The sequence below is a fragment of the Egretta garzetta genome, unplaced genomic scaffold (assembly GCF_000687185.1).
Source record: "Egretta garzetta isolate BGI_Z169 unplaced genomic scaffold, ASM68718v1 scaffold209, whole genome shotgun sequence".
Lineage (NCBI taxonomy): Eukaryota > Metazoa > Chordata > Aves > Pelecaniformes > Ardeidae > Egretta > Egretta garzetta.
The window spans coordinates 1,649,770-1,660,173 of record NW_009260839.1 but is presented as its reverse complement, the minus strand read 5'-3'; positions in this window follow the sequence as shown (position 1 = coordinate 1,660,173).

The window sequence follows — 10,404 nt, the reverse complement described above, 5'->3', positions numbered from 1 at the left end:
ATTCTTGTATGGGGCAGGTGGGGAGGGGGGGAAGACACAGCTCCATAGGATGCAGCTAGCAGGGAGGCAACATTCTAAATCAGGGAAACACATGGCTGGTGTAACCATACACAGGTATATACAAATCCACTCCCTGAAAAAATCTTGAGGGTTGGGGACATGGATATTGACTTGCCTAATATCTATAATACCAGTCCCAATTACACAGCAAAATGTAAAGTGAATGAATACAAAATAAAACTTATGATGAATATCTAATTATCATAGGCTGGCTTTGCGTTATTGTGTACGATAAATCAGTAGATAGAGAGAGGTGCCGCAAAACAGCTGATGCTGTGGATCTGTACCCAACCTTTATGCGTTTTGAGAGAGTTACTTCTGGTCTGGCCCCATGGGCTGAACAACCATCAGCTACGGGAGGATCAGATACACACCTAGAGACTATCATCTGATATTGTTTCATTTGTAATGACTTGAATTTTCATGTTCTGAAGACTCCTATCTAATGTGAGCCAAACTGCAAATAGGAACAACCAGTTTTGCTTCAAAAGGCCATACAATACGAACAAAACACTAGCATAAGTACATCGTTTAGATAATGAGTTGCTAAATAAAGCCACCTTTGACTCAAGTGCTTTTCTACAGTGGACACTGTTACTATGAGTTAAGTACTCATCAGGTCAGAAGTAGCAATCAAGAGTACAATTGCTGCTTTAATTATTCCATTTATGAGTCCCTATCACGAATACCTTTCAGCAATATCTAAGAAATTCCCACATGCCCCACTGAATTCAGGATTAAGATGGTTCCTGGCACCTTCCCTTGGTAGGATGTGATGGGTTTTTCCTACAGTGTGTGGACAATGTCAGCACATGTGCATGAGTCACAGGGCCATGCAGAGCTGGAAATGCCCTGTATTTGTTACCTTAAAGGTGGCAGATCTCTCATGGAATCAAGTCTTCTAGTTTGCTTTTGAAGTATATTCTTATTTTGATTATTTTTCAGCATTTAGATTGCAAGAATTTCTAAAATACACGCATTCTTACTGTGCTAGCTAGAAAATAACAGCCTTTGAGCTTTAATGGGAAAATTTGAACTACAACTTGTTACCCACTTCCGTGGGTGTCTACAAAATATACTCATGGAGAAGTTTTAGCATAAGACAGTAGAAATTATTATGCTGGATAGATGTGTATTTCAAAACCAGGGAAAAAAGCTTGAGTGGCTTAGGTGACTGATTCTTTTTTTCTATATCACTCAATTTCAATAACAATGAAAAGGTAAAACAAGGAAAAGTTCATGGAAATATAGGGGGGAGGGAGGAAGTGTGAAGAGTGCATATACTGCTCTTTGAAGGAAAAATTGGTAGAAAAATATAAATCATATACAGAATTATTTCCATAAGCACCTTTGGCTGATTCTCCTAAATGACAACAAAATTTGCAGTTTTGACAGACCTGACTTTGTACAGAAGATACTGTGCTAGCAAACTTTTTGCCTTCAGAAGACTTTCTTTACTTCTTCCTTCTTTTTGCTTCTTTATTGGGAGTGGGGAGTGTCCAAGGCTGAGCCCTTTCTGGTTGCTGTCCGCCAAGGATCTAGCATTAGGAGGTTTCAATAACTACAATTTTGTTGACTAACCAGTTATATTTGGAAGCACCTGGTGGCTTGCTGTCCCACTTGTTTAGTTTGTATCACTGTCTTTAGAAAGAGCCTTCGCTCTCTTTGTCTTCCAAGGCAAAGCATACTTTGATATATTTTAGCTACTAGAGCAAATCACTATGGGTAATCAAAGAAAATACCATCAGTTTTGCAGTCACAGGCACCCCTAAGAGATGAGAGAAGTTTGTGACACCACTACTAAGTGATTAAAGATTTTGCTGCAGACTACTGGTAAAACAAGCATCGCGTGCCAATTGCTTTCTGATACAGACTTAAGCCATTTTGATATTTAGGCTTCTCAAATTCTTGCTTGAATTATATATGTAAATGAAAAATACTGCTTTTAGTTTGCAATGAGGGAAGTATTTTCACTCTTAATAAGTGATCTCATATGCCAATAAGGTTGGGATTTTTGTCCTGAAAAAACAGCGGCTATCATCACAGCATCACACCTGGCTCAGTATCAAAATGCTAGTGTGTTGGATATTTTTCTTGAACTCTCAATTGATCAGATACAAATAAGAAACTGTAAAAAACCCCCAACCCTGCAGAACTGCTACAAAACAGCAGCAATAATCTATAGGCCTGACTTTACAGTCCTTTATTACATTTATGTAGCTAAGTTTTAGCTAAATGTTTGTTAATGTTGTCTAGTAGAATGAGATGTATCCCTATGAAAAAATTATTTGTTCCATTTCAACAGTCTCTTAAAAAAAGTAAACTGAGTCATCTTCTCACTCTGTTGATTACAAATGGTGTCTACAAGAGAATTTAGGGATCTAATTAATGAGTTATAGCTGAAGATGGGTTAGAGTTTTACTTGCAAAGTGAACAGCAGACTCCCTTACTTGCTACCTTACCATAAAATGAGAAAGTCAGACAACCTTCTTGTCAGTCCATGAAATATTGTTAATAATAACATTTCTTTGTTCAGCACCTGTGTGTTCTCATTCCCTTCAGTAAGGGTAGCCAGTGGTAATGGAGAAGGTGGTTCCACAACCATGCCACTGAATTACTCTCAAAAATACAGAGCTCTTTTCCCCACAGCAGAACAAACACGAGTCAAAAAGTAGTTTTTCTCCCAGTCACACCAGTGACTGCTAGCCCAAATATTGTTCTAATCTCAACTGCTTTGCTCTTGACTGGCAGCAATAAAAAACAAACAAACAAAAAACTCAACACTCCTTTTTAAGGAATAACTACTGACTAAAGAGGCACTTTTGCTATGTAGACACATTTCATCATTTTCATAAGAGACAGTTTGAGCTCTACAACAAAACCAAATTAATACTGGTATGCAGAATCTCAAAAGGAGTAGAAGTGCAGACTGATATCCATGCTACAAAGACTAGGTAAACATTAACATTTTTATGAAAGCAGCAAGTAAAGACTATGAATGCTAAATATGACTTCATATTAAGTTGACTGCCTTTCACCTGAGCAAGTCTAGCCGTCCATAGCAATCACTTAGTTTGTTTAAACAGGGCAGTAGGCAGGGAACAGATCCACAGCTGCTGCAACAACCCAGCTGAACTCAGCACAGCTGTGCCAGTTTACATGTGCTGGGGAGCCAATCCTCACACCTACAAAACCATTTTTACTATTCAACATTAAAAATTATTGGTTACATTCTAAAATGTCACTTGGGTGATCTTGGGCTATCAGAGACCTTCAGAAATCATACTGTTATATATAGCTCTCCCTTAGAATAAAGCACAGATGTAGGTTACAACACAGTTTCAATTCTAACCAATATTTACGTTCATTGATCATGTCCAGAAAATATTGATTTTTAATTGTTTGGGGTTTTACCTCTATAGCCCAGCAATAATTTCAGCTACTTTTGAATGAAAACAATAATTTCTTAACACAATACCACCACATAGGCAAACTATTGTAAATGCAGACTTCATGTTGGCATATAAATATGACAGCTGTGAGGTATATTTCCATGAATGAAATAGATGGAGCAGGAAGTGTATGAATGAATCAGTGTGTAACAGTGAGCAAGAAAAAATTAAAAGTTCATCAAGCAGCTCTCTAGTCAACAACAAAATTTCAGCTCTGCCTGACTAACACTGGGAGCTCTACAAGGAAATTCAAAACATATAAATCAGATTTTAATCTATAACAGCAAAACCAAGCAACATAAACTATGGAAGAAATGAGAAAGAACCCACCTTAGAAGTCAAATGCATAGAAATCAGGAGCCTTGGGCCAGAGGAAAGCTTGCTTCCCCCCTATCCTGCTCTTATATAGCCTGTAAATATCTGCCACGAACACCTGGATCTTCAATTGTCCCAGCCCAGCAGTTCTGGGAAAACTACACAGGTTTTGCCTGTGCAATTTTCAGTAGGTATAAAACCAAATACACATAATTTTAAAATGGAAGGAAAATGCACAAGGGTTGTGTTAGTATATTTTGGATAATGACTTTAAAACAGATGAGTGCAAAAGCTAAGCATAAAATCATACCAAGACAACGTCACTTTGTTAGTGATTGGCCCAGAGTATTCCTCATCTCTATTCGCTATGCCTGACTATGCTTGGATTTTTAGCACTAAGCAGGTGACACAAAAATTAAATTTGAAAATCTGAGTATCACTTAAATGTTTACTCTGCTGTTTCTACAGCAGACTTCAAGCTCTAGGACAGGACAGTGCATGCAAGAGTTTTGACAGTGTACTGCAATCGAGGAAGTAGATCTCCATGCAATAACACCAGCAGTCAGGAAGCATACGGCGTGTCCAACTGGAAGATAAAATCATCTGAAGAGCCTCCTTGTCACTGTGTCTAAGTAGTGAGGAAAGCAATGGAGTAGGAGGAATGGGTGAATCAAACACCATGTGCTTCTGACAGTGGGAACCACCACCTGACAAGCTAACGTGTGTTACCTTTGCTTTACAAACTTTTCTGTGGTTTCTAAACAGTATTTGCAAGAAAGCTTCGGCTTAGCACTGCACTCACTGAAATCCACAGGAATTTTGGCTAATTGAACCTCACAGATTGCGACATTCTCATTCTCGATAAAGGCACCAAGACAGGGAGAGAAGTTAGATGTGTCTCAGGTCACCTGACAAGTCAGCAGTGTGTTTGGCTTCCAAAGCAGCAAAGCAGCAAAATTCATTTAAGTTTAAGAATATTTATGACCCATGGCATTGAGTGGATTCTTAAGTGTTTGGCTGAATAGAGACGGATTTAAACACATTTTAAACATCTCTTTGAATTTGGGCTGAGGCATTTTGACTCTACATCTTTTAGTCCAAAGGGAACTATTTATAGTAGGACAATGGTGAACTGACTTTTTCCCTACTGGTTTTTTTTCTTAATTTTTATAAAAATTATTTTATTCTTTCTTATCTCTGTAAATACTTATTTTACTTTGCTCACTTTCTTTCCATAGTCACTTATTTTCTTTATCCACAAATAATAAGTAACAACAGCTTATTAACACACTAAACATTGTATTGTTAGATAAATTTTTAAAAGGAGGAAAAGTATCAAGCTTCAGGAACTTTGAACAATCTAGAACTTCTGCTTAAATAGATTTTTATCCTATCTGATTTTAGGAAAAATCATCATTATGGATAATTGCTCTTGCTTAAGAAAATAAAAAATTACAGGTTAGCTCATTGGTCCATAGCAACATGAACTGTCATTAGGTGTATCAAACCACAAGTCAAAATTCTACGGTCTGAGTCCCAAACAAATCTTGCCTTCCAAATGCAGAGCAGGAAGGACAGTGAGCCACAAATTATTTTCTCCTTTCGGAAGGGTTACTGAGTGGCATCCACATCAGGATGACAAGAGTATGCTCCTGCCTTTTTGTGGGGAGAGCTTCCTAGTCGCAGATGTGCTGAATTTATCCTAAAGTTGCTATGGAGGCTGTAGATTTCTAGTCAAGACTTCACCTCTTCAGAAGCAGAGTTAGAGCACAGGAGATAAACACATATGGTGTTTGTATTCCACTATAGATAAATCCAGCTGTTGCAGGAAAAGCCTCCTGAAAAAGATCTCATCAATGAACACCATTGGATTTACCAGGCTCTTGTAATCCCCACAAGCTCCTGATTGTGACCTTTGTTCTTTTTGGTGGTTTTCATTAATTCCACGGTGTGGTTTTTTTTAGAAAACAGATTATTATCCCATTCTTCCTTTCTGACATCAGACAAGAAATCCTGTTATTATCTAGGCAAGAATCCTCCATTTCTGCTTTACAGATTGGATTTCTTGGTGATGTTTGGCAACAGCATGGCATGGCATAACAAATTGTTGTCTCTGTGGATTAGAAAGTCTGAGAAACTTGTAAGTAATTGGGTTTTCTGTTTGAAATATTGTATTTGGAGACTTTAAAATTCAAGAGACAACCATCATCTCTAAGTTTCTGGGCATCAGCTATTTTACATCTTTATTCAATTTTTAATAGATAAAGTTTTCAAAGAAGTGCCACTTTCAATTTTCAACACAAATCTAGAAAGAACATTCATATGGCTTTAATGGGCACTGTATCTCAGACTGACTCTGAAAACAGTGCAACTTGTTGTCATTAAGATTCTCATTTGTATATCCTTGGAAGTTCTCTTTCTACTAATTCTTTGAAGAGGAAAGAGGCAATGGATAGAAACTTACTGTAAAATGAAAGAAGCAAAATAAGAGTGAACTTTTTTTTTTTTATATCATCACTTGCCTTTTGAAAAAAAGTAGCTGATATGTTCTGTTTTCTTGACTGTGGCTCTAAATTAAAGGAAAAGTTATGCGATGAAATTTTGTTATGTCCACCAAAGGGTCAATAGCTATTCTTCAAAATATTTTTGAAACACATTAAATTAGAAATCAGACTCAAATCAGAAATTTAACAAAATATTTCCATTTAATCACACGAGCAGAACTTGTAAATAACAGAGTTCAAAGCTTTGGAGCAGATGGTCTTTCTGTTTTAATTCTTTATCTGATCTGCTGTATGCCAGTAAATCTCTGAGTTTCATTTGCTTTATTCAAATCCCTTGGCTATTCAGGACACACTGTGTCAAAGCATTCTGCTGTGGAATTTCAGTTCCTTTATATATGATCCTAAACTGAAAGAAAACATGTGCATATTTTGTACACACAAAGAACAATATGATAAAAAACACAACACTGGAAAAAAAATTCTTCCCTGGTGACTTATATAAAACCTCTGTATATGTGTTATGTAGATCTATACAGAGAGAGGATGCAGGCACTTAAGGAATAGGCCAGATTTCAAAAAGAGTTTAGTAGAAATGCAAAGACAAAAATAGTTCTAACTACTTTAAAAATCTTTCTCTATGTCAATTTTAATACATCATTTAATAAATTTATTTCACTAAAATAGGATTCAGTTGGTTTATCTTCATTGCTACTAATCACTTGCACTAACATCAACATTCAAAGCATCGCACATAGCCGTGCCAAGTTCGTTTTGTCTGACTGTTTAGATTTAATAATATTGTTTTTGAAGGATTTAGCTCTATACTACCTTGTAACATGAATGACATAGCCTCTTTTTGAAAACTTGATGGAGTCATAAAACTGGCTTGGAAAAAACAGGTCTTCTTGACATCTTCATTTTCTAAATGTGACTGTAAACCCATGCAGTGAGATGCACATCACCTAATATTGAGTTACTTGGAGACATTAAGTTCAAATGCATCTTCCAGTTCTCATTTGAACGATTCATTAAAGAATGAAATCATGTGACCCTAAGACACACTGGTAATATACACATTCCTATATATAGCTTGAGATTTTCAAATATATCCTCTTAAGTTAGGTGCCTGAAACGCACAGATGGACTTATTTGATAAATGCATTACCCTTAGTGGTGTTTGGATTAGGTCAGTGGAATTTGGATGGGAAAGGGAAAAAAGTAAGAATCGCAAGACATGTATCTACCGCTTAGCACTTGTTCTTCAAATGAGCATTCCTGTTGGTAACAACAAATTATGTTTGTCTTTAAAAGACTAGATGTTTTCTTTTTGTAGTTGGTTTTTTTTTTCCTTAAAAGACAGTTATTTTGTTACCACAATCCATCATAAACCAGCCTATTTGTTTGATTACATCCAAATATTTATAGCATTTACTATGGAATGACATGATAACTGTGATAACAGCCCTTGAAAAGAAAAGGGAAAATCTGGGTTACGTGTGAGCACTGATGGACAGGAATCTCAGCCATGGAGGAAAAATAGTTTTGTCCTACTTTCTGAGCAGATGAGAATTAGAGAGAGAATGAGCAACTTCCAATTTTAGGTCAATATTTTCACCCAGGGAGAAATCAGAAAAACATACCATCTTTTGGCACACGGCACTGTGTCCACGGAGGCAAAGACCATCCTGTGTAACCCTTGACACTTTACTAAAATAAAAAGAGTTGCCGTTGTTTTCATGCTAATTAAAGTAAGTCAAGAAGAAAAAATAGGATGCAAGGGTATGTCTCATTGGCTCTGAAACTACTTCAGCTGCCCACTTGCTCGGATTTTAGTGCACAGAGGTACATGAACCTCTAGCCATTCAATCATGCACTTTCCAGCCCATCTGTCTGTCTAGCTACCTATCACAGGCACACACATACAGCAAACGTACTTGCAATTTCTTTGTTCATGAGAAATGAAGGGGGAAATGAAACACTGGAGCTATGGTGAACATTTATTTATTTTTGCAAACATGTGTTATTCGTGTAGAAAAAATAGTTTAAGGTCACTATAGATAATATAATTAATTCTCTAGTGACAGGGCAAGGAATCTCAGTGGTTTCACAGCCAGACCATGTCCATGTACTTTAATAAAAATCCCTTGTGCTCTTTTTGTAAACTCAGCTCAGGACCTCAACTGACTTGTTGCTTAAACAAAACTCTCTTGTGCTTCAGTGCAAGAATAAAAACATAGTAAATTATGGTAGCTAAGAGCAAATGAAGGTGGAAACACTGCGTATTTGGAAAACACCTCTAGCCACTAAGAGTGTCTATGCGCTAGTGATTTGAAAAGTCACTACTTGCAATTCCCTTGGGGAGTCAGTAGGTTTTTCTGTTCCCTACCTTTCTGTGCACTGCTAACAACCTTGAATCAAAATAAGATGAACTGCATTGGAAATGTCAGGAAACTAAGCAAAAAGTCCATTGCAAGTCTTTAAAATAACCTGTGGCTATTTAATGCTGCTCATAATGACTGGGTGAACTTGGTGCACTAGGGGACTTTGACAAACAAAATTTCATTTTCCGTGTGCTTAGGGAAATCATTGCAGCGTTTAGACTGTTATAAGTCAGGCACTTATCCAAAATGACTGCCACCTTGGAAGTTATTGCCAGCCTTAGCTATGAATGTCATTGGTTTGTTGGGTCACATCAAATCCTTCTCATGCTGTTACAAAGACAAACAAATCTTGTATTTCGCGAGGATGCATAGCATGTGCAATATTTGATTTAAAAGTCTGGATAAAACTTGCAACAGATAGTTTAACTCTAACATAGGATACCAGTTCAGGTTATCTCTGACAAAATATATAGATTTTCACCTCCCTTGGAACAGCATCACAGGAGGGAACAGAAATTGGATTGGCGATGGCATTGAGAGGGGAAGAGGGAAAGCAGACAATATTTGAAATCCAAGTAGGTGCCTTTGCGATAAGGATTTTTTCCACCCCATGGATGCTGGTAGTGCTTTATAAGTAACAGATACTGTTGACTGAGGAGTTTATCTTTATGCTAAACAGAGCCAAGACAGCCGACCATGCTGTTTGTAGCCGTTAGCATCGCCTGACATTTCTGCAGAAGGCTTGGAGCCGGTGAGAGGTGCCTTGAGCTAAAGCCACGATAACCTGCGGTGGGCAGGTGAGCGGCTGCGTGACGCGCTCCCGGCACACCCGGCACCTCTCCGTACCTGATGCCTCCAACTTTCTCCTTGTTTCTCCTCAGAAGTACCAGCACCCGCCGAGCTCGCTCAGTTTGCTCCCACCCGAGGAGAGGACGGTCGCCGGGGGGGGTGTTAAATTGAAGCTAACTTCGAGCAGAACTGTGCCCCTCGGTCACCAGCGGGAGAGCCACCGGGTCCCGGAGCGGGTTTCCTACGAGTCTCGCCCCAAATGCGTGTTACCTGGGCTTAATTAGGATTGCACAGCACCTCTGTCCCCGGCTGGCTACATCCATAGGCTACCGCCCGGTCTCTACAGGTATATACAGCCTATAGGCACACACGCGTAGCGCCGCGTCCTCTGCATCTCTAGCTAGCCTTCATTCATATTTATGCCGCGATTAAATATTTGATCCAAGGCTGAACGCTAGCGCAGACCGGTTATATTTTTAATGTACGACCCTTAAAATAGGCTGGTTTGTGAACCGCAAGTGTCTACAGAGCCTCGGCGCAGCCTCCCCCCGGCCGTGCAGCCTCCCCCCCAAGTGATAATAATGCTGCAGATTGTAGAAGGATTTGAGTCTGCAGCCAGAGAGAAAGGGATTAGGGCGAGAGCACTGGAAGTTAAATTGTGCTGCATATAAAAAATGGGCGGATTGGTCTCTAGATGAGAGCTTGGTACCACCTTCCTTTCTAAAATAAAATCTCTCTGGCATGAAGTCACAGCCTATTTCACATCCGGTTTACCCTGGGACGTATTACTACTGTCTTGGTAAAGAGAAAGCTTTTGTTGTATAGCGGCGGTCGGAATACTGGGAAGAGAAATTTGGGTGCTAAACCCGGAGGAGCGGAGCAGCGGCGGCGCCGGCGATGGCC